Raw genomic sequence first — 23,376 nt, 5'->3', positions numbered from 1 at the left:
ATGGAGAAAGGAAATTCAGGGTTCCCAAACTGGGAATCGTGGACAATCAAGTCATGCTATTGCTGATACCTCTTGTAGCAGGCTGTGGACTTTCTTGCAATGAAATGTGAAATTAGAACATGTGTTGCCTGGCTTGCTTGTTGCTTTGGTGATTGTGGCCAATGCAGAGTGGTTCCATTAGGCTAGAAGAGGAACAGGCTGACAGGAATAGCAATTGAATCTGAGGCTTGTTGAACTTAAGATCTGAGACATGTGAATCTGGACTTGAGGATGGTTCTGGGACTGGTGTGAGTGGCCTGGGAATCCCAGAGTTGCAGCCGGTATGAAGTGTGAGCAGTGTAGTGAGGCCTGTGGCCTCAACTGGTGGTATTTCATCTCAATGCAGGTGATCAGCATTAGAATGGCTTTGCACAGTGCCATCTGTCTCCCCCACCCACCCCGCTTTGGTACTGGAGATAGAACCCAGTGGTGCTCTGCCACTGAGTCATATCCCCAGCCCTTTTTAATTTTTTTTTGGGGGGGGTGCTGGGATTGAACTCAGGGCCTTGTGCATATGAAGCAGGCATTCTACCAACTGAGCTATGTCCCCAGGCCCCTTTTTAATTTTTTTATTATGACACAGGGTCTCACTCTTTGCTGAGGCTGTCCTTGAAATTTTGATCCTCCAAGCCACTGGGAATACAGGCATGCTCCACCATGCCTGACAACAATGCCTATCTTATTGGCTTTTCCCTTGATGGATCCTCTTCAGTTGCTCCATTCACTCAACCACCCTCCCTCTCTTAAAGTATCCATCTAGTTTTAAGCTCATTCCAAATGTCATCCTTTCCAGCCCCTCAGCATTGTTCTCTCTCTCTCTAACCCATTCACATCTCATCTCTGGCTCTGTTGTTGCCTCTCTTTAGCTTTGTTTTACTTCTGGCTGATACTCTGCTTTATCTGCTTATTCCCAGCTGCTCCCCTATTCTCTGATGCTCCCATCTCCCAAGGTGCCTTTCTGCAGTTGTTGAGGGGCTGCACTAGTAGCTCGCTTCCCTCCTCTCTGTGCCTATCTGTTTAGCAGCTTGAGCTCTTCCTCACTTCATTCTTCTCAGAACCTGTTCTTCATTTCTCTTCACACTTTCTATTTCATCACAACCTTCTGGATCGTCCTTCTGTTATGTAAAACTGGAATTAGAGGTTGTGGAAAAGACTGTGATAATGACTTAACTAGCAAACTCTACCTTTCCCTGTGTGTCCCCCTCCTTGGACCATTGCCAGGAAGGCATCTCCTGTGAGACGCTTCCTGATTTCAGATTTAGGATTTCTATATAGTTCCCATAGAACTTTCTTTCTTCTTTGTACTCCTCAATGTCCTCCTGTGTTTCCTGCTTCCAGACTCTAATTTAGGATCTGCCACCTTCTCTGTTGTTTTCCAACATGAAAAGCAATTAAAAATTCTTTTTTTTTCAGGTAAGAAATTTGGTCAGTTACCCAGAACCCTGTGAGTGAACAAGCAGTCCAGACTGACATGATCACATGCATTGTGAAGATGCAAAGACGTTCATCTTTATTAAATTTCCCCAAGAAATGTGCTGTGTTCTGCCAAAGCTCATAGCACATGACCTCTTAAAATGCACACTTTCTTTAAAATGATAGACATGTCAAAGCACATTAAAGAACGGCTGCTTAATGTTCACAACTCAATAATGAAGACCAAAAATCAAAATTTGTACTGAGGGCTGGGGATGTGGCTCAAGCGGTAATGCACTCGCCTGGCATGCTGGATTCGATCCTCAGCACCACATAAAAAAATAAAATAAAGATGTTGTGTCCGCTGAAAACTGAAAAATAAATATTAAAAAATTCTCTTCTCTCTCTCTCTCAAAAAAATTTGTACTGACAAGAATTTGGGTTTACTTCCACTGAGCTAGAAATATAATACACATATAAGTATAATAGCTCAAAAAAAACCTCTCTTAAAAGTGAAAATATTTATTCATTTTATATTTTTAAAAAATTGTTCTAGTTATTTATCATGACAGTAGAATACAATTTGACACATTGTACACAAATGAGCACAACTTCTCATTCCTCTGGCTGTACATGGTGCTGAGTCACACCAGTAGTGTAATCATACTTGTATATACAGCAGTAATGTCTGTCTCATTTTCCGGTCTTTCCCATCTCCACCACCCTGCCTTTCCCCTCACTCCCCTCTGCATAATACAAAGTTCCTTCATTCTTCCCTACTGCCCCCACCCCACCCCCACTATGGATCAGCATCCACTTATCAGAGAAAACATTTCGTCTTTGGTTTTCTGGGACTGGCTTATTTCACTTAGTATGTTCCATCCATTTACCTGTAAATGCCTTAATTTCATTCTTCTTTATGGCTGAGTAATATTTCACTGTGTATATCACATTTTCTTTATCCATTCGTCTGTTGAAAGGCATCTAGGTTGGTTCCATAGTTTAGCTATTGTGAATTGAGCTGCTATAAACATTGATGTGGCTGCATCACTGTAGTATGCTAATTTTAAGTCCTGTGGGTATAAACTGAGGACTGGAATAGCTGGGTCAAATGGTGGTTCCATTCCAAGTATTCTGAGGAATCTCCATACTGCTTTCCATAGTGATTACACCAATTTACAGTACCATCAATAATGTATGAATGTACCTTTAACCCCATATCCCATATAGGTTTTTGGCACCTTTGTCTAGTATGAGATAACTGTATTTATGTGGGTTTTTCTCTGGGTCTTCTATTCTGTACCATTGGTCAATGTATCTGTGTTGGTGCCAATACCATGCTATTTTTGTTATTATGGCTCTGAAGTATAGTTTTAAGTTCTGGTATTGTGATGTCTCCTGCTTCATTTTTCTTGCTAAAGATTGCTTTGGCTATTCTGGGTCTCTTATTTTTTCAAAGGAATTTCATGATTGCTTTTTCTAGTTCCATGAAGAATATCATTGGAATTTAATTTTTTTTAGTTGTAGATGAACACAATACTTTGTTTTATTTTTATGTGGTGCCAGGATCAAACCCAGTGCCTCATGCATTCTAGACAATCGCTTTACCACTGAGCCATAACCCTAGCCCCGTCATTATGATTTTAATAGGAATTGCATTAAATCTGTACAACAGTTTTGGTAGTATGGCCATTTTGACAATATTAACTCTGACCATCCAAGAGCATGGGAGATCATTCCATTTTCTAAGGTCTTCTTCAATTTCTTTCTTTAGTTTTCATTGTAGAGGTCTTTCACCTCTTTTGTTAGATTGATTCCCAAATATTTTTTTGAGGTTATTGTGAATGGGGTATTTTTCCTAATTTCTCTGGCAGTGGCTTCATCGCTTATATATAAAAATGCATTTGATTTATGGATATTGATTTTACATCCTGCTACTTTTATGAATTCATTTATTAGTTCTAGAAGTTTTCTGGTGGAATTTGTTTGATCTTCTAAATATAGAATCATCTCGTCGGCAAATAGTAATAGTTTGAATTTATTCTTTTCCTATTCGTATCCCTTTAATTTCTTCCTCCTAATTGCTCTGGCTAGAGTTTCAAGAATGATGTTGAATAGAAGTGGCCTAAGAGGGCATTCTTGTCTTCTTCCAGTTTTTAGAGGGGATGCTTTCAATTTTTCTCCATTTAGAATGATGTTGGCCTTAGGCTTAGTATAGACAGCTTGTACAATGTTGAGGTATATTCCTACTATCCTTAGTTTTCTAGTGTTTTGAACATGGAGAGGTGCTGTATTTTGCCAAAAGCTTTTTCCTCTTGTTTTTCATAATGTGGCTACTCTGGACACACTCTGGGGGACACCAGTAGGCTGAACTATTGGCCTGTCATTCTAGGCTCCTCTCCAATGGTCTTGATCCACATTTGCAACACCCCTCTCCCACACGTCTACCATGATTGGCGATGCCACTGGTTAGGGCTCTTTGTTGCTCTAGGACCAAGGTGGGCACAGTCCAGACTCCTTGCCCCTTGGTGCTTCTGTCCCTAGGAATGTCAGGGTCCCCTAGTACATGTCTCCCAGGACCAGCTTTCCAGACTCCCTGGGATGTGATGTGCTATCTTACCTGCTTCTAGTCTCCTGAACCAGAAATCATGTGCTTGTGGCTGTCCCCAGTCACTATATGGTTGTTATGGTTTAGATATTATGTGTCCCCTAAATCTCATGTCTGAGACAATGCAAGGAGGTTTAGAAATGAAGTGATAACCCAATAAGTGAATTAATACTGATAGGAATTACTGGGTGGTAACTGAAGGCAGGCAGGGTGTGGCTGGAGGAAGTGGGTCCCTGGGGGTTGCTTTTGGGGTTTAGATTTTGTGCTTGTTGAACAGACTCTTTATCCACATCTCTGCTTCCTGTTAATGTCCAGAACCACCTTCCTCCACCACATTCTGAGCTACAAGGAATGGAGTCAACCTTCTATGGACTGAGACTTCTGAAACTGTGAGCCCCCAAGTAAACTTTTCCTCTAATTGTTCTTGTCAGGTCTTTTAGTCACAGCAGTGACAAAACTGACTAAAACAATGGTCTTTCAGTACATGCCCCAATTTTCCAGATGGCCTGTGGGGCAGGGATGTTGACGCCACCCCTTCCCAGAGCCCACACAGTACCTAAAGCAGATCTAGCACCCACTTAACTTCCGCAGGGCGACATACTCAACATGACCAGCAGATGGCACCAGGGCTTCTGCTAGAGCTGCCAAGACCTTGTACTTTGGGTTGGATGGAGAGAAATCTTAGGTTTTCCCAGAAGACTGTGACAGCCCCTCTCCTGGAGCCACGCGTGTGTATATTCTTTTGTGATTTCTGCCTGTTTGGGGAGATGAGGGATGCTGGCTGATTCCAGTTTCCAGAAGAAACCCAGGATTTTCCAATTCAGAGAGGGTCTAGGGACTGAAGAGAAGGCAGTTTTATGTGAGGCAATGGCAGGAATCCCATGCTCAGAAGCCTAGACCCTGGGACCTGGGTCAGCCTCATCACTGCTGGCCCAAGGAGGTGCTTTGGAAATTGCATTGTACAAATGGAGGAGACCCTAGGCTTCCTTTAGCCCCCCAGTACAGACATGGCCCAGTTGGAGCAGGAAAATGCCTGGCAGCCTGGTGAGACTGAGGTCAGACCTGAGGCTGAATCCTGACTCCATGGACAGTGGCGCCTGAAGTCCAGGCACCTTCTAGCATTGTGCCTTTGGGTGACCTTAACGTTTCTCTTCTTCAAAAGTAGTTGAAGGCTTGAAATGAGAGGTCATGGAAGCATGTCCAGCACATGCCATGCATCATGCTCACTGCAGGCCAGTGTGGCTTCCTATCCTGCACACAGGATAGAGCACCTGCTTTAGCAAGACAGTTAGTTTTGGTATAGATCAGAGACATCTGTATGCAGCCCTATACTTACAATGTAGATAATGCACAAACAGACATTTTTAAAAATTTTACCCCACTTGATCATGGTGCACTATCTTTTTGATATGTTTTTGTATTTGATTTGCCAGAATTTTATTGAGAATTTCTGCATTAATATTCATTACAAATACTGGTCTGAAGTTGTCTTTCTTTGATGTGTCTTTGCCTGGTTTTGGAATCAGGGTGATACTGGCCTCATAGAACGAGTTTGGAAGTATTCCCTCTTTTGCTGTTTCATGAAATAATTTGAAGAGTACTGATATTATTTCTTCTTTAAAGGTCTTGTAGAACTGGGCTGTGTATCCATCTGGCCCTGGGTTTTCTTGGTTGGTAGGCTTCTGATGGCAGCTTCTGATGACATCTTCTATCTCATCATTTGAAATTGCTCTGTAAATTGTGTATATCATCCTGATTCAATTCGGGCAAATCATATGACTCTAGAAATTTGTTGATGCCTTTGATATTGTCTATTTTTTTGGAGTGTAAGTTTTCAAAATAATTTCTAATTATCTTCTTTATTTCTATAGTGTCTGTTGTGATATTTCTTTTATCATCATGTAGGTTAGTATTTTGAGTTTTCTCTCTCCTTTGTTAGCATGGCTAAGGGTTTGTCAATTTTATTTATTTTTTCAAAAAACCAGCTTTTTGTCAATTGAACTGTTTCTATTTCATTGATTTTCACCCTGATTTTAATTATTTCCTGTCTTCTACTACTTTTGGTGTTGGTTTGTTGTTCTTTTTCTAGGGCTTTATGATGTAATGTCAGGTCATTTATTTGTTTTTTCTTCTTTTAATGATTAAGCTCAATGCAATGAACTTTCCTCTTCATAGTTTCCCAGATATTTTGATATGTTGTATTGGAGTTTTCATTTACTTCTAAGAATTTTTTAATCTCCTCCCTGATGTCTTCTGTTATCCATGCATCATTCAATAGCATATTATTTAGTCTCTAGTGTTGGAGTAGCTTCTATTTTTAATTTTATCATTGATTTCTAATTTCATTCCATTATGGTCAGATAGAATGCAGAGTAGTATCTCTATTTTTTTGTATTTTCTAGGACTTGCTTTGTGGTATAACATATGGTTTATTTTGGAGAAGTATCCATGTGCTGCTGAGAAAAAAGTGTATTCACTCATTGATGGATTTAATATTCTATATATGTCTGTTAAGTATTCATTATTGATTGTTTTATTGACTTCTATAGTTCTTTGTTTAGTTTTTGTTTGGAAGATCTATCCAGTGGTGAGAGAGGTGTATTAAAGTCACCCAGTATTTTTGTGTTGTGGTCTATTTGATTCTTGAAGTTGAGAAGGGCTTGTTTGATATACATAGATGCCCCATTGTTTGTCTTGTTAATGTATGAATCCCTTGAGTAGTATGAAATGTGCTTCTTTATCCCTTTTCACTAACTTTGGTTTGAAGTCCACTTTATCTGATTTTAGGATGGAAACCCTTACTTGTTTATGTGGTCCATGTGAGTGATGTTTTTTCCCCATCCTTTCACCTTCAGTCTATGGATGTCTTTTCCTGCGAGATGAGTCTCTTGAAGGCAACATATTGTTGGGTCTTTTTTTTGTTTGATTTGCTAGCCTGTGTCTTTTAATTGATGAGGTTAGCCCATTCATATTCTGGGTTATTACTGAAATATGTTTTGTATTCCCAGTCATTTGGGTTTACTTTTGGTTTTAAACATGACTTGGTTTCTTCTTTGATTGGATTTTCCTTTAGTGTAGTTTCTCCCTTTGCAGATTTTCATTTCCTCCTCATGGAATATTTTGCCAATAATGTCCAGGCTTTCTTGGTGTAAATTCTTTTACCTTTTTTTTTCATGGAAGGTTTTTATTTCAGCATAAAATCTGAAGCTTAATTCTTGGTTGGCATCCATATTCTTTTTTTTTTTTTTTTAGAGAGAGAGAGAGGGAGGGAGAGGGAGAGGGAGGGAGGGAGGGAGGGAGAGAGAGAATTTTTAGTATTTATTTTTTAGTTTTTTTTCGGCAGACACAACATCTTTGTGGCCTTTAAATTTCTATTCTTATTCTGTATGCCAGTGCTGAGGATTGTATGTGGTGCTGAGGATCGAAACCGGGCCACATGCATGCCAGGCGAGTGCGCTACCACTTGAGCCACATCCCCAGCCCAACATGCATATTCTTTCAGAGCTTGGTATATGTTCCAGGATCTCTTGGCTTTGAGGGTGTGGTTTGAAATATCTGCTGAGATCTGAATTGGTCTCCCCCATATGTAATCTGATTCTTCTCTTTTGTGGCCTTTAAATTTCTATTCTTATTCTGTATGCTAGGCATTTTTATTATAATGTGCCTTGGTGTAGATCTGTTGTAATTTTGCACATTTGGTGTCCTGCAAGCCTCTTCTATTTGATTTTCCAATTCATTCTTCATGTTTGGGAAATTTCTGTCTTCACTGAGGTTCTGTTTTCCAAGTGATCTAGTCTGTTGATGCTTTCTATTGAGTTTTTTATTTGGTTTATTCTTTCCTTAATTTCAAGGATTATTTTTTTTCAGAATCTCTTTCTTGAAGTAAGCTTTTACTCCCTGTATTTGCTCTCTTATCTCTTTGTTGGTATGATCAATGGTTGCCTGCATTTGCTCTCTTGTCTCTTTGTTGGAGTGATCATTTTTGCCTGTATTTGCTTCTTAGGTTATTCTTTAATTCGCAGATCATTTTAATTATGTACATTCTGAACTCCTTCTCTGACATTTCATCTACTGCACTGACAATGGATTCTATTACTATAGTATCTTGGTTTGTCTGGGGCATTTTTCTCTCTTGTTTTTCATGTTGTCTATGTGTCTTCCTCTCTTGCAGTGCAGCTCTGAGGTACTGCAGCTTCTACTCTATAATCTTGTAGAGTCCCTGCAGGTTACTAATACCTCACATTTAAGGGGACGATCAATGTTTATAGCACCCAATGCAACCAGTGTATAGCCATGAATCTATTAGCTTCTATTTAGATACTTACAGTTTTGTTGCTGTAAAGAGAAATGATGAATTTGGTTATCCTCTATCATGAAGCCAGTAGGTTTCCATAAGGGTTTACAGTTTCTAATGAAAGAGAATGCAGGGAGGGGTAGGATGTGATGTTTATGAGGTAGAATGTGAGAATGCAGAGGTATTAGTTTATGGGATGAGTAAAAGATGAATCAAAAGAAGTTGTCAGTGCTTCCTCTGTGCTTCACTCAGTCATCCGCTTCTAGCAGCAGTCCCATTAGCGGCAGGAAATATTTCAGCAAAAACCTATAATTTCTCAAAGAAAGGACAACCCCTACATGTGGCACGCATCCCACTGTGGGAAAGTTATTCCACCAATGCTTCATTCCCTTTCATCTGTTTCCACCTGCCAAAAATGAATCCTTTACCCATTTGTGCCTTGAGCTATAGCACCCCATCGAGCCCTGCATTTATGCAACCTGGACATTTCCTCTGGTGTAATGGGTCTTTAAGTACTTCAACGATCAATGTCTCTGACACCTGTTTCTTGGTTACTGTAGTTCCTCAGCTGTCTTTGTACACTTCCGCCGAATTCCGACAACTGGTCCCACCTTCCCGTACCCATAGGGCAGTCTTTCTGCCGGTTCTGGTAGGTCTCACTTTAACAACCTCAGTGGCGAGTCTCGGACTCTCTGGTGGAGCTATAGGTCATGCTCTATGGGCATCCAATGACCTTCAACAAAAACTGCAAGAAGCGCTCGATACCACTGCTGAATCTCTGGGCTCCTTGCAGTGGCAGGTTACTTCATTGGCACAGGTGGCTTTACAGAACCGAAGGGTGATTGATCTCCTCACTGCAGAAAAAGGGGGTACATGCCTGTTCCTCAGAGAGGAATGTTGCTACTATGTTAATGAGTCTGGGCTAATAGAAAAGAATGTTGTTAAATTGCAGGAATTATCGACCCAATTGCTCAAACCCACCTCCCCTAATCCCATAACGGGGTTCTTCCAATCCTCTCTCGCCACATACTTGCTACATTTCTTGGGGCCCCTTATTGGGATGCTCCTTTTTTGCTCTCTCTTGCCCTGCATAATGAAGTTCCTTCAAACACAATTCCAGAAAATTTCTAATCAAACTTTCAACCAGCTTCTGCTTAGGCACTACCAGCCTCTGATGACCGATGAACCCCCAACATCTTTAAGAGAACAGCTCACTCAGTGCTGAAGCTTACTACCAGGCACGATGGAATGCAACGGACATGGACAGCAGGAGACAATGAGCCCGGAGGACCTCTTAGCCTGCCATTCTGGATTTTTGAGCCTTTATGTCCTTTTAAGCCTTCTCATGGCCCTCGGCCTCTTCTCTGTCAGTCCCCCAACATGGAACTCCTGCCAAAAACTGACCTTTGCATTAATTTTTATCTTCATCCTGTTTTTGTTCGCTCTGATTTTCTTCAGGTGCTGGTGACACCATGTCAAGGCAACGATTCCAATACTTCCTAGAATCTCTGTTACAAGACCAGTGCCTGATACCAACAATCTCCTCCATTCAGGACTGGTTCGATGCCATCGATGACTTGTGGCTTTAAGGAACCTTTATAGACTTCACCCCTACCGAAGTAGCTGTCTATAGCCACTGGGTTTTATTTCTGGTTGCCATGGTATCCCCAGACCTGCCCCCCGAACATTCCTCCACTTCCCCTTTCTAGGTCCCACGCTGCCCCCGCACAGCAGGAAGCAGCCAGATCTGACCAACGACGCCCCAGTTCCTAAGAAAGCAAAAAAGGAGGAATGTTGGGAAAAGGTATTACGGCAGCCACACCCCAAAAAAACCCCAACATGGCACCTGAGGAGCTCCTCTTCCTGCCTCCCCCTTTCCTGTGAACATCCCATCCCTAGGGTTGGAGCTTCCTGGCCTAACCTCAATCCTGTTACAATGAGGCCGAACTGTCAACAGGAATTTTGGAGGGATACAGTCAAACCACAGCACATGATAAATAAGAGTCCAGAGGGCAGGGTCCTTATTATATGTGCCCTGTGTGAGGGGAGTCTTTTAGGTTGCACTGAAGGACATTAGATAGGAACTCAGATCTTGATAAAGACAGAAAGAGGTCCCATATTCATGATAATCATAAGAGCTAGTGCTACTTTTGTTTTCTACATGTAAGACAATAATGTATCAAAACACCCAATTTTATTCTATGGCATCAAATAATTATCATATATAACACTGTAACATGAGTAACCAAAGGGGAGGAGTTGGAGAGGTACAGCAGTCACATCTGTACACAAATGAAGTCATATTGTTATAGATTCACATCAGAATGGCATCTCTTTCTCATGTTAAATGGAACCCCATAGGAACCACAAAGAAAGGCTTGTACAGCATACTCAAAATGAGAGGTAAGGGTATTGAAATATTTTACTGCAATCATGAATAAATAGGAGGAAAGATAATCAAATAACCAAAGCAAGTCACAATGAATCAAAGCTTGTGCTGTTCTCCTTATCCTTATAAGGATACAAGGCACACTGAACCAAGGGCCAATGCTATTGTCCTTATAAGGGCACAAGCCAAGCTGAACCAGCTCCCCCCCACACAATCTCCTTATAGGACCCAAACCACACACTCCCCTGAGAGGATTGGGCCCACAGCTGGTGCCCCTGGGAATGGGGATGTCTTGTCCCTTAAAGATTTTAGGTTTCCTTTCATCTCATGCCTACATGACCAAAAGGCAGGAAAAGAGCATCAATGAGGTATTGCTTGTGTTGGAAAGTGAGATCTTTCTACTAACCTGGAGGTGTTAGGAATCGGTGGATGGGGAAGTGCTATCTAGTTATTTCTTTTTCTTTGATAATCAGCTACCTGTCTTTTTCCCCTGTCTCAGGTGGTTGGCAGGCTGGCTGGCTGGGAATTACTAGAGAAATGTCTGGTACATATAATAAATTGTAACTGTATTTTTCTGTTGTATTGTGGTGGCACCTGCTCCTCCACAAAACTTCTTCAGAGACCCTCACCATAATTGTTCAGCAAGAATTTCTGCAGAAGAGTTTTCAGGCAAGAAGGCCTTGGTCTGAAGCCTTCACAGAGGCATTTACATTTCAAAGGAAAGTAGTTAGATCCTAAAAGTTCTTCACAATCCCAAAGATAAGAATGAATGGTGCAAATTAGATTCTCTGAAGCCGGCTGGCAAGAAAGGGGAAGGGAACTCTCCCTTTCCCAGGGACTGATTTTCACAAACAGCATCCTTGAATTATTTTTGTATCTAGGCCTGGGTTGATTGCAATATAAAAAAACCTACTTTTATGTGGACTTTTGCAGATTGTAAGCCTCTGAGGCCCCCCTTCCCCTACATACTGGGTATAAAGTTATAAACATTTTTGAACTCGGGGTTCAGGGGGATGAACTAATTTAGATGAAAGCCCCCTCTGGACTGATGCAGCTAAAAAACCTGCTTCCTACTAATTCCTTGGTGTCCAGCCTCATCTGTCCTACAACAGTCTTACAGCATCTAAATCCCTTATTCTCATATACTGAAATATTTGTGTCTACAAATGTCCACTGATTTAACCTATTTTAATACCGTACATGGTGGGCTGGGACTGTGGCTCAGCGGTAGCACAACTTGCCTGGCATGTGTGAGGCACTGGGTTCAATTCTCAGCTCCACGTATAAATAAATAAGGGTCTATCAACAACTAAAAAAATACTGTACATGGAATACTGTTGTTCTCATGATAGAAAAAATATACATTGTTTCACATGTGTTTTGTTTGTGCAGAGAACCAAAGAGCAAATGCATTCTGCATAAAACCTGCCCCTTTATGTTACAAAGCTAAGCATTAGTCCTTAAACAAACAAACCAACAATTACTTAGCATAAATTGCAATAAACAGATGTGCATTTTCCCTCAAGGACTTTATCTTTTCCACTATGGGAATGGGAGGAGCTTCCACTGTCATCCAAATCTGTTTCGAATACTATTGCTGAGTAACAAACTGCCTCCAAACTTAGTAGTGAAAAATATAGACTGAATCATGGTTACAAGTTTTGTTGGATCAGAAATTAGGACAGAGCACAGGGGAGATGGCTTGCCTCTGCTTCAGGTTCTCTGGTATCTCATCTTGGAAGACTCATTGACACATATAGGACTTGATGGTTGGTGACCAGAATCATTGGGAGTCTCATTCACATGTCTGGCACCTGGACTGAGATGTCTTGCAAACTGACCTCAGCAGGACTGTCAATCAGAGTACATGTATGAGTCTTCTCCATACATCTGTGCTCTCCCCAAAAGTGGCAGCCTCAGGATAGTTGAACATATAACTTGAAAGCTGTGGCTCCAGTGTAAGGGTTCCAGTGGGCAAGGCAGAAGCCTCATTGCCTGTTATGACCCGGCCTTGGTGGTCACATAGTATAACTTCTTGTAGGGCATGGCTGCCCGCCTCCTGGTCTTGGGGCCACACATGTGGCTGGGATGGCTCCTGGCGATTAGCCAGGAGGAGGTGCTGTGGGCGGTGATGGAGAAGGCGGACCACCTCCAGGATAGGTCTGGGACTCTTCCGCCCTCGTGGACAGCTCATGCCTTCCCTTACAGACTATGGGATGGGTATACACGTGAACTTGCTCTACCCCTCTGACCTTTATTCTGATTGGCTCCTGTGCAGTATATAAGCTGTGTGTACTTCCTCATTAAAGGAGATCTTGCTTCGACTCGTCTCTCTGGCACATCTGATTGTCCTCCAGCGAGAGAGGGCTGGGTGCGGGCTGCCAGTCGACCTTTACCTCTCTTGGCTCGTCTTGGTCGGGGCGTGCTTTCCCCACTTCTCCTGCCAGTCAGGAGGAGACGGGGGGGGGGGGCCTAAACCCCCCGACAACCTCCATTCTATTTTATTGTTTGAAGATGTTATCAGTCTATCCAGTTTTCCAAGAAGAAGATATAAACCTCACACATTGATGGGAGGCATGTAGAAAAGTTTTATAGTCATGTTTAAAACCCCTCACCTCTAAGTATTAGAAACTGAAGTATAGAATCCTGTGGAAGGCAATCTGACCTTAATTCATTTCATCACCCTGTCTTTGGGCCTCATTTTCATTGACATGTCTCATCCACTTTTTATGAGAAATCAGAGCTCCCCATCATGCCCTGAATGTGCTGGCAACATGGTGGTGAAAAAACTCTTATCTCCTTTCCTGAATCCAGTGCTTATCATGGGATTAAGCCAACTTTGAGAGAGGAACCCTTGGCACTGGCTGGACCAGTGGCAGGGAACCTTCCTAATGTTCTGAACATTAATAGAACCCATGCTTTGTTCAGGGCAAAGCAGTTAGGTGCAGAGTAACAGGATGCATGGGCAAGCATGCTGAGAACAGTGACCTACACCAAACCTCCATCTACCCCACAGCACCCCTTTCTCCTTAGGATCTTGTCCACTGGTCTCATGCTTCTCTCAGAGTGCAACAGTTTTCTGGAAATACACAGAGCCAGGGAGAAAGCAGCATTTTCCTGTGGATTCAGATGTTTGAGATATGTTCTTTGGGTCTATAGGACTCCTGTGAGAGACTCTTCCTTAGCTTCATCAGGGATCTTTAGAAAATAAGGTGGCTGGATGCCAGGACCTTGGGTCATGGCACAGAGATCTTGGGACTTGAGACCCACTGGCACCAGGGAGGTGAAGATGTTCCAATGGACTGCCAGGATTTCAATGACACCCTACATCCTGGTTCAGCTGGTGTATACTCCTGGTACTGAGTGCCAGAGGTGGTGCTTCCTGCCCACCCTGCCAGAAACTGATGTGCCTGAGTGTCCTATAGGATGTCTGTCAGCTGTGGCCAGTAATCCTGTTCTTGCCTGGATTCACAGCACCTTGTCCACTGGCCCCAAATGCCTTACCACATAAGATAAAAAGGATGCGGCAACCATCTCCACTCCCATAGTGTCACCCAGCAGCAGCTGGCAGATCCAGGTGTAGTCTTTCTTTTGTGAGTATTGCTCAGGACAGAGGAGGACCTTTAGCTAAGAATCATAACAACTCTATATTTATTGAGCCCTTATTATGTTTTACACATTAGAAACAATGTGCATACTCTGCTTTCATCAACATAACAAACCTGGAGTATCAAGTATCCCAAGCATAAGTACTGCTAAATATTCATTGGCTTTACATAGTGACAGATGAGTTTGGAAAAGGCTGATAGTCTAAACTGCGATAGAAATGGTAATTCTCCAGGAAAGGAGTACATGTAGAATTTTCCAACCTTACTTAGTCATAAGGCAACTTGGAGAACTGGGTATTTTAAGGAACACAAAATTGAAGCTTGAGTAGATGGTATAGAAATGAATCGAGAAAATATGGTGTCCTATGAGGAGTGGTCTAAGAGGCATTTGGCAGTAGGTAGAGTTTAAGCCATCATGGTGGAACTCATGCCACTATCTTTGAAAATGAATATTCATGATATACATGGGATGGCTAGTGCCTCTGGAAGGTCACTATGGTTTATCCTTAGAAGACTAGCATCTACTTTAAAACTCTCCAAAGAAGGCTGCAATGATATCACAGGTGCAAGGAGCTTCATCTGCTTCTTACTACCAGTCACAAGTACAAGGTAGAAAGATGCTGAGCCGCTAAGGTGTTCCCAGGCTGCCCCTATGCTGTGTCCGTCTTCTCCAAGAATGTGGAAGACTCTTTCCTGAGTACAGTACTACATGGAGCCCAGGACCAAAGTCTGATATAAACTGCAATCTGACCCTCGTTCTGTTTGTTATTCTAAATCTGTATCCTAAATACACTCTTCTTTCCTTTTCTTCTTCTGATATCATCAAAATATTTCAGTCTGTTTTTGCAGCATTTATACATCTTTTATACAACTTCATATTCATTCTACCAAATGCTTTTGAAAGCACTGATTGTAGAAGGGAGGGTTAGGGTTAGAGTTAGAGTTAGGGGTTAGGGGCAGACGAATGGGGGGTAAACAGCAAGAGATCAGTGGGTAGCCAGGGCTGCCTTCAGAGAAACAGTATTACCTCTGCTTGAATCCCAAGTTGTGGAGCGACAAGGAATGCAGCCTCCCTCTAGTTTGCCATCTTGGAACTCCCTCTGTCCTCTGCCTTTTAACCTCTTTGTCCTGTTTGCCCTGTGTAGAAGATATTACAGCATTATTGTAAAGGATTTAAAAAAAAATATTTCTCCTAGTAAAAACAAACAAACAAGCTCCCCAAAGGCCAGTTTTAAAAAATTAAAGAAAACCAAAGGGAACATAAAGCTCACTTGAGAGGAGTGGAGGAAAGCATGGGCACATCCTGTCCCTGGCAGAGAGACTGGAGGTGCAGCCACATCTCATTGCTCGCTCTCTTTCTTTCTTCCTGTATCTACACCAATATTGTTTTGCCTTCTGCCTTTGTATTTCCAAGACACATGCCCAATTTCTTGCTCAGCACGGGTCCCGTGTAAAGTGCTTCCTGCTAGTCCTTCCTACAGGGGTCTTCCAAGTCTGTGGCTTTCTACATACCCCCTGAAAATCCTTCCCAGATGGGTTCAACCACCCTTTATGCCTCCTCCTCAAGTGTGTTACTCCTTGCTTTCTAGACAAAGTCTGGAGTCCTTTAGAAGGTTCTGTCTGGCAGAGGCATCTGAACCAAAGGATGGTCCTCTGTAACACTTAATAGGGCTGGTGCAGTCCTGTATGAAGATGGTCCACCTGGTCTCTTTTATGGGAAGCTGACTCCAATGAGAGGGGTCCTACCTGGTTGTACTGCTGAGGAGCAACCTGGTTTCTTTCCCCAGCTACCTGCCAACCACATGGAGGAAGACAACTAGGCTCCTAAACAAAACATCTTTCATTTCCTCTATGGGAATAGCTATACCCACCCCTATTCCACAGAGTGCACTAGCAATTCATCTGTTTCGTGGGCTGGAACACTTGGGTTTCCAGGGAGGTGTGTGAGGAGGTGGATGCGGCTGTGTGTGCTTGTGGGGGGAGAGGGATGGACTGACTGGAGAGACACAGGAAGGTGAGTAGTTGCAGGTGGGATCTGGGAAGGAGAAAGCTCTGGAGGCTGTGCAGGGAGCAAAAGACTTCCTTGGCAGTCATAAGTTTGTGTGTGGGTGTGTATGTGTGTATACCCAATATGTATGTCAATTTACTCTGTGCAATCTAACATTTGGTGGTAACTTATCATAGATACACAACTGATTTAAGTAATAAAAGAAAGTCCAATTTCAAGAAAATAAATTCCTATCTTGAGGAAATATAAAAGTACATAAAATTGTAAAGCCAAGTTCAGTTTCAATGCAATAAGTGAACTATATATAGTCTAATAAAGCAGAACTTAGGTGACTTTTTTTTAGATATATATCTTTGCTCTTTTTTTTTTTTTCGTGGTGTTGGGGACTGAACCAAGTTAGGTCCTTGTGCATGCGAGGCAAGCACTCTACCAACTGAGCTATATCATCCCCAGCCCCTATATCTTTGCTCTTTAATATATATTTATATACAGATACACCTGCCAATTGTAAACTATGGTGTACTTTAAAGGAATGGGTAAAATGAGATGAACGGAAACTTAATGCTATATATATATTCCATTCATTCAATCTTTGCATAATTAATTTCTACTTTCAACCTAAGTAGATTTACAGTTTAATTATTTGTCCAGAACACTGAAAGGTACTCTTTAGTTTTAAACAAATCAAACCAAAACTATTTATCTGCCAGGCTTATTGATATGTAGAATGTATAATGAAGTTTAGATGCTATAAGATGCATCCAAGCATGTAACTTTTTAAAAAATGTTTTAATTTTTGATGGTCACAATACTTTTAAAAAAATAGTTTTAGGTGGAAACAATATCTTTATTTTACATTTATGTGGTGCTGAGGATCGAACCCAGTGCCTCGTGCATGCTAGGTGAGCGCTCTACCACTGAGCCACAACCCCAGCCCCCAACACTTTTATTTATTTATTTTTATGTGGTGCTGAGGATCAAACCCAGTGCCTCACACATGCTGGCAAGTGCTCTACCACTGAGCCACAACCCCAGCTTCAGCATGTAACTTTTTGATGTACCCAAGCAGGAATATCACCAACATTAAAGCATTATTCTACTGAAATCAGAGACAATGATAAATCTTTCTCTTGATAAAATCAACTCCTCAAACTGGATTAGGTGGGACACCAAAAGAATTGTTATCTGTCAAAACATCTTTTCAAAATTTTCCACACAGATAGCATAATTTAGTTACCTCATATAAAATAGAAAAATGGGCTTAATTTTTATTGAAAAGAAAGCTGAAAATATGATGTCCCTTAACCTTATGTAACATATAATACAGAATATGCTCCTGATAAATGTTGTCCATGTTAATAATAGGTAAAATGTGGCAGTGACATCCACATATAGTTAATTAATTTATCACTAGGCTAAATAAATCTAATAATTATACCTTGATATATTACTCCTTTATAGCCTAAAGAACATAGTTAATAGAATAATGCCTCTCTCAATGTTTATTTTTAAGATATTTGTAGACTGTTAAATCATGGCTACTAGAAAGATGACATCAAGATGAAGTTATTTTATAGAATGAAAAAATAACTTCAAAACCCTTAATATCCTGTAGTTATCAGCTTTTGTGAGGGCTCTTTTCTTTCCAGATTCAAGCTTATGATTCTGAGCTCTGGGTGTGGGGCCAAAATCACATGGGGATTCCTTAGAAGTCCTGGAACCATGTTGGCTTGAGGTCATCAGTCTGAGAGGAGGTATAAAATTCTGTATCCCTGGCCCGATGACAAGGTCATTTATTGTCTATTTAGGATGCTCAAGGATCTAACTACTTAATCCACTCCTGTCCACCCACCCACAGCCACCCTCTGCACATGCTGAAGCACTCTGACTCTCCCAGTCAGCTTCACAGCCACACAGGTGACCTCCTAGAAATGTGCTGGATGCTCCATGGCTGCTAAGCCAGATCTGAGAGAGAACAGTTTGTCACACAGGATGTGCTTGAAATTTTTACAAGCAACTGATCCCAAATTCAGCTTTGATGAAAGGTTGATCTCAGTCTAAAGTGAAGAAACTTTAGCCACGGATCTCTCTCCCCCACTGGAATTTGTCTTTTTACCTTCTCCTTTTAATTCATCTTGGGCAAACACCTCCTAAAGATCCCAAGCATGGAGATTTACTTATAACAAAGTGAATGTGCAATAATAGGATATTCCATGTAACTCTTCCCATATTCCATAATTTTCATCTCATTTTCTAAATAAAGGGTTTAAGCCAGAATTTATTTTTTAATATTTGCTGAGTTCATTCTGGTTCCATTTTCCCCAGTCACCTCTGACATTTTAGATAGACGTTGAATAAAAATTGTTTCTGAGGTAAATGATCCTGCCTGTATTTTATATATTCAGTGGTCACAGCCTAGAATGTTTTGAATAGGCATGTAGGGGCTGTGGGAGGGAATTACTTTAAAACTTGAAATGAGAACCATAGGATTTTCCTAGAGTTTTAATGTTATTGGTGTATTTTGAACTATACTCATGTTAAATAGTTTTGAGAGAGTTTCTGTTTTGAAAACTTACTGTTCCTCATTAGTTTTGTGATGAGTGTTATAACAGGTTTATGTACATAAATATTTTTAATTTAAAGAGGTTTTTAATCTTTGAATCTATTATATCACTTACATTGATAGCTCAGTGGTAACACCCCAAAGTCTTGTAAATATAAAATTTTCATTTGATGTTTAATCATCATTATTGTAAATATTGAGCTGCTATTTTTTAACTTGCCTTGACATGTTTGTCATTTTAAATTAAGTGTGCATTTTAAGACAGCACATGTGCTATGTGCCTTTGAAGATCACAGTACAGTGTATTTTGTGGGGAAATGTAATGAGGATAAAATTCTTCTTACCTTAATAACACATATGCTCATGTCATTCTGGACTGTTTGCGGACAAACTGTGTTTAACAGGGTTGTCATCAATTGACCAAATTTCTGACCTGTGGGGAAAAGAAAACAGTTCAATTATTTTTCACGTAGGAAAAAAAAAAAAAAACAGAGAAAGTGGCAGATCCTAAATTGAAGAGTGGAAACATGAAACATGGGGAGGACACTGAGGGAGAGACAGCACAGGAAGAGTCAAAGAAACATGTCGCTGCAGAACATGGCAGCTGGTATGGTTATCATCTGTGGAGACAACCTGCATGGGCCAGCTGCCCAGTCATGGGGGCCCAGGCAAAGGGCTTTGTTGGAGGCAGCTCTTATTATCCTGGTGAGGCTGTAAAATGGGAATTGAAGGACAGCTCTGGTTGTGAAAGGATTTGATTTCTCATTTATGTCCTTCGTCTGGGGCTCATTCAACCATCTGATGGGAACTTTTATAATTTTACCCAGTTGAGGGGGTGTGGTGTTCAACAGACCCTGGGTAAGCTCTGAGGGCTAAGGTGGTGGGTGTAGCTTCTCCTCCCATGGTGCTCCTTGAAATGGTTGGCCCTTGAGGGCAGTCAATCTTTTCTTAGGACAGGGCTCAGGGACCTGGGAGGACAATAACTGTAGTAGGGGAGGAGCTATGCAGGACAAGATTTCACACATGTCCTGGGATGGCCCAAGGACTCTAAGAGCCATGGAGCTGACCCAGGGCCAGTATCTCTGCTCAAAGAAATATTCCAGTGTTGTAATGTTGGCCAGTGTCCACTGACACAAGAACCACAACAGAGCCTGGGGCTGCTGCAGCTCTGTGGACTTGCTCCTACAGAGAGGGTGAGTACCCAGAAGGGATGCTGCTACTCAGTGGATGGAGCAGCAAGGTTTCCTGAGGACGTGCTCAGATCTGGAGGATGGAGATTGCCTTCTCTGGGGCTCCCCTGGCACACTCTGGCCAGACCAGGAGGACACAGGTGCTGTCCTAGGGAGAGGCCCACACAGAGTGGCTCCCAGAACTGGGGTCTTCTGTGAGCCTGATCCTGAAAGATGGAAGAAATACAGAGGGACCTGGTTTCAATGAAAACCAAGGAATTTATAGACCTTAAAATAACAGGCTACCAAGCAGTATGGAGATTCCTTGGAAAACTGGGAATGGAACCACCTTTTGACCCACTCCTCTGTCTATACACAAAGGACTTAAAAACAACATACTACAAGGACAGAGACACATCAATGCTTACTGCAGCATAATTCACAATAGCTAAACTGTGGAACCAACCTAGATGTCCTTCAGTAGATGGATTAAAAAATGTGGTATATATAAACACAACAGAATATTACTCAGCAGTGAAACAGAATAAAATCATGGCATTTGCAGGTAAATGGATGGAGTTGGAAAATATAATGCTAAGTGAAGTAAGCCAATCCCAAAAAAACCTTATGCTGAATGTTTTCTCTGATATAAGGAGGGGGAGCATGGAAAGTGGGGTTCGGAGGGGGAACATGGGAATAGACAAACTGTAGATAGGGCAAAGGGGAAGGAGAGGGAGGGAGGGGGCAAGGGGGTAAAAAAAGATGGTGGAATGAGATGGACATCACTACCCTAAGTACATATATGAAAAAGACATGAATGGTGTGAATATACTTGTATACAATCAGAGAAAAGAAAAATTGTGTTCTACATATGTAATATGAATTATAATGCATTCTGCTGTCATATATAACAAATTAGAATAAAAATTAAAAAAAATAACAGGTTACCAAAGACACACACTCCTGAATAATTGAGGAATCAGGGAAAGCCCACTGCCTCATGTAAAGGATCCCAGCTTTTTAAAACTACTAGAATAAATGCAAAGAGCCAGTGGGAATGGCTGACTGTTCTTTCTTCTCCCAACGTCACCTCAATCCACAAGAATCCAAAATAACAGGCTTATTTTTTGAACTTAGCTTCTTGGTAAGAAGACAACAAAAACAAGATTAAGTCAGGGGTTTGATTTAAAAACGAATTTCCAAGAATTATCTAGGAGTTACTGGGTTTTCAGTTAATCCCTGACTCCCAGACTCCTAGTGATGGTCAGAGGCAACCAGAACACTCACAAAAAACTGGTGGGTTGCAAAGACCTGCTTCCCGCAAGGAACAGCTCCACCAGGGTAACTTACAAGCCTGTCCACCCTCAGACCCTCTTCCAGATGATCCCAGTTCTCCATATTAACCATAAAGCAGAGCAGCCAGGCCCATGAGCAAGGCCACCCCAGATGCTACTACCTGGGCCTGCAAGTGAACACTGCACTTTCTAATATGGGCCAGGCCATTACACCTGGGCTCTCCGTTCCTCCTCTGGCCCCAGCCACAATGTCTCACCCCTCACAGCATGTGCTGTCTTAACACTGTGTCCCACCCATACCCTCCCTGGTGTAGGGTGTCTTTCCTCCATGCATGCATGGTTTTCTGGTTGTAGCACAGATGCCAATTCTTGGCTAAAGTGACATGTCTGCCCCACTGGGGCCCATGCTATAGGTGCACCTTCTGTTTGTTTATAAACTTTACCACCATCTGTGAGTTTGTTTCAGGGGCTGTCACTGGTCAGTAGACAGCGGGAGCTCACAAGAACCATGACTTTGAGGCATGTGCACACACGCTCACCTGCCATGCCTAGCAATTTGGATCAACTTGGAAGCCACTCCTCCTCAGGTGGCCTTTAGGGAGCAGGAACATGACTTCCTGTTTCTTCCAACACCTGCCTAGGTTGAGGCTTCTGATGTTATTTAACAGACAGAGGAGGCTAGAATTAGGTAGAATTAGGCTAGAATTACGCTGTCGTAAGCATATGGTCTAATACACAGTGGTTTAAATGTTGAGTTCCCTCCTCAATCCTGCTGCTGTGTCTGCCTTCCCATCACATCTCCCTGAAACATTCACTTTACATGGGGCTCTTGAGAGTCATGGACCCCAAGCAGGAGTGGTGCTTGCAAAAGGCAGAGGAGGGTGCAAAGATAAGTGCCCTTCCCTGGCTGCAGCATCTGCCTATGACAGACCTTGTGTGTGGCAATTTTGTCTGCCCACAGGGCACTGTTTTTAAGTCCACCTAAATTCAGGAATTAGTACTGAGATCACTGGTGACTGACACACAATATGTTCTATGTTATTCAGATTTTCTAGAGTGTTTCCCTATTATATCTCATATCAATAACTGCTGAAGCCCAAATTAGAAGTGTAAGTGAAAATGAGAGAAATCGTCATTTCAACTCAATCAGTACTTCCTTCCTGTTTAGAATGCAAGGCTCCCACGGGAGTCCCTCTACAAGGTGGCCGTTCCTCCTTGTGTGACAGTTTTTCATGCAAGGCACTGCTTGTGGCAGTGGATGTTCCACTCATCCCTTTGCAAGCACTCCTCCGAGATGCTGCTGCTGTGCTGTTGAGTGTGGGGAGCCACTCTGAATGATTCACGCCTTCCATCCTGGAGTGGAGAGACTTTGACCAGTCATTGTAGTGACCAGGACATTGCCCTGGTCCAGGAAGTTTGAGGGCGTGTCTTCAGATGTAGGCGTGTCACCCCCTGGATTGAGCTACGCTTACCTATTCCTTTGTAATACTACCCTTTTGCCCTGTTTGGGATAGAAAGTTCCATGGAAACTCCCTTTGTGTGTCTCCTTCTCTTGCTCTGCCGTTGGGTATGGCCTTCCTAGATGTCAGTCAACCTGCTGACAGCAGACATCATGAATCTAGACTCACACCCCTGAAACCTGACCCCATGCCTCATTTGAATGGCTTCTCCTCAATAAAAGGGTTCAGCACATGCTTGCTCTCTCTTTCTGTGGACCCTTAAGGTCAGAGGAGCCGTCACAGGACCCCAAAGAAAAAGGTATCTCTGTCCCTTGTGTGATTATTTCATACAGCCCAGTTCACCTGGAGTGACCCTGAGTGTTTTTGTCATGTGGAATGTGACAGGTGAGGACAGGCTGGGAGTCCTGGCTACATGTCCCTACAGATATCCATATATTGAGCATCCAGCCTCCCATCTTTGCTCATCTACTGGAGGTTTTAGAAAGACCTATTAGACTGGTCACTTCATCAATGCTCACATCAATTCCATA

The 23,376-nt window shown here is 42.1% G+C and overlaps 1 protein-coding gene and 1 long non-coding RNA gene across 2 annotated transcripts in view; one reads left to right on the top strand and one right to left on the bottom strand.

The window, feature by feature from the left end:
• Positions 1-9,757, top strand: part of LOC139702950 (diacylglycerol lipase-beta-like) — a 51,912-nt gene extending 42,155 nt beyond the window's left edge. The window contains exon 6 of the mRNA XM_071605701.1: positions 9,502-9,757. The gene's annotated coding sequence lies outside the window, so the exon portion shown is untranslated. The remainder of the gene's footprint in view (positions 1-9,501) is intronic.
• LOC139702951 (uncharacterized) overlaps positions 1-23,376 on the bottom strand; it is a 37,779-nt gene that overhangs the window by 3,909 nt on the left and 10,494 nt on the right. The window contains exons 3-4 of the long non-coding RNA XR_011705521.1: positions 19,267-19,355; positions 15,379-15,488 (exon numbers count right to left, since the gene is read on the bottom strand). This is a non-coding gene — a long non-coding RNA (uncharacterized lncRNA). The remainder of the gene's footprint in view (positions 1-15,378; positions 15,489-19,266; positions 19,356-23,376) is intronic.

This window comes from Marmota flaviventris, chromosome 19 (assembly GCF_047511675.1).
Source record: "Marmota flaviventris isolate mMarFla1 chromosome 19, mMarFla1.hap1, whole genome shotgun sequence".
In the NCBI taxonomy this organism is placed as follows: domain Eukaryota; kingdom Metazoa; phylum Chordata; class Mammalia; order Rodentia; family Sciuridae; genus Marmota; species Marmota flaviventris.
The sequence above is the reverse complement of the archived record's forward strand: the minus strand, read 5'-3'. Positions and strand labels throughout refer to the sequence as shown.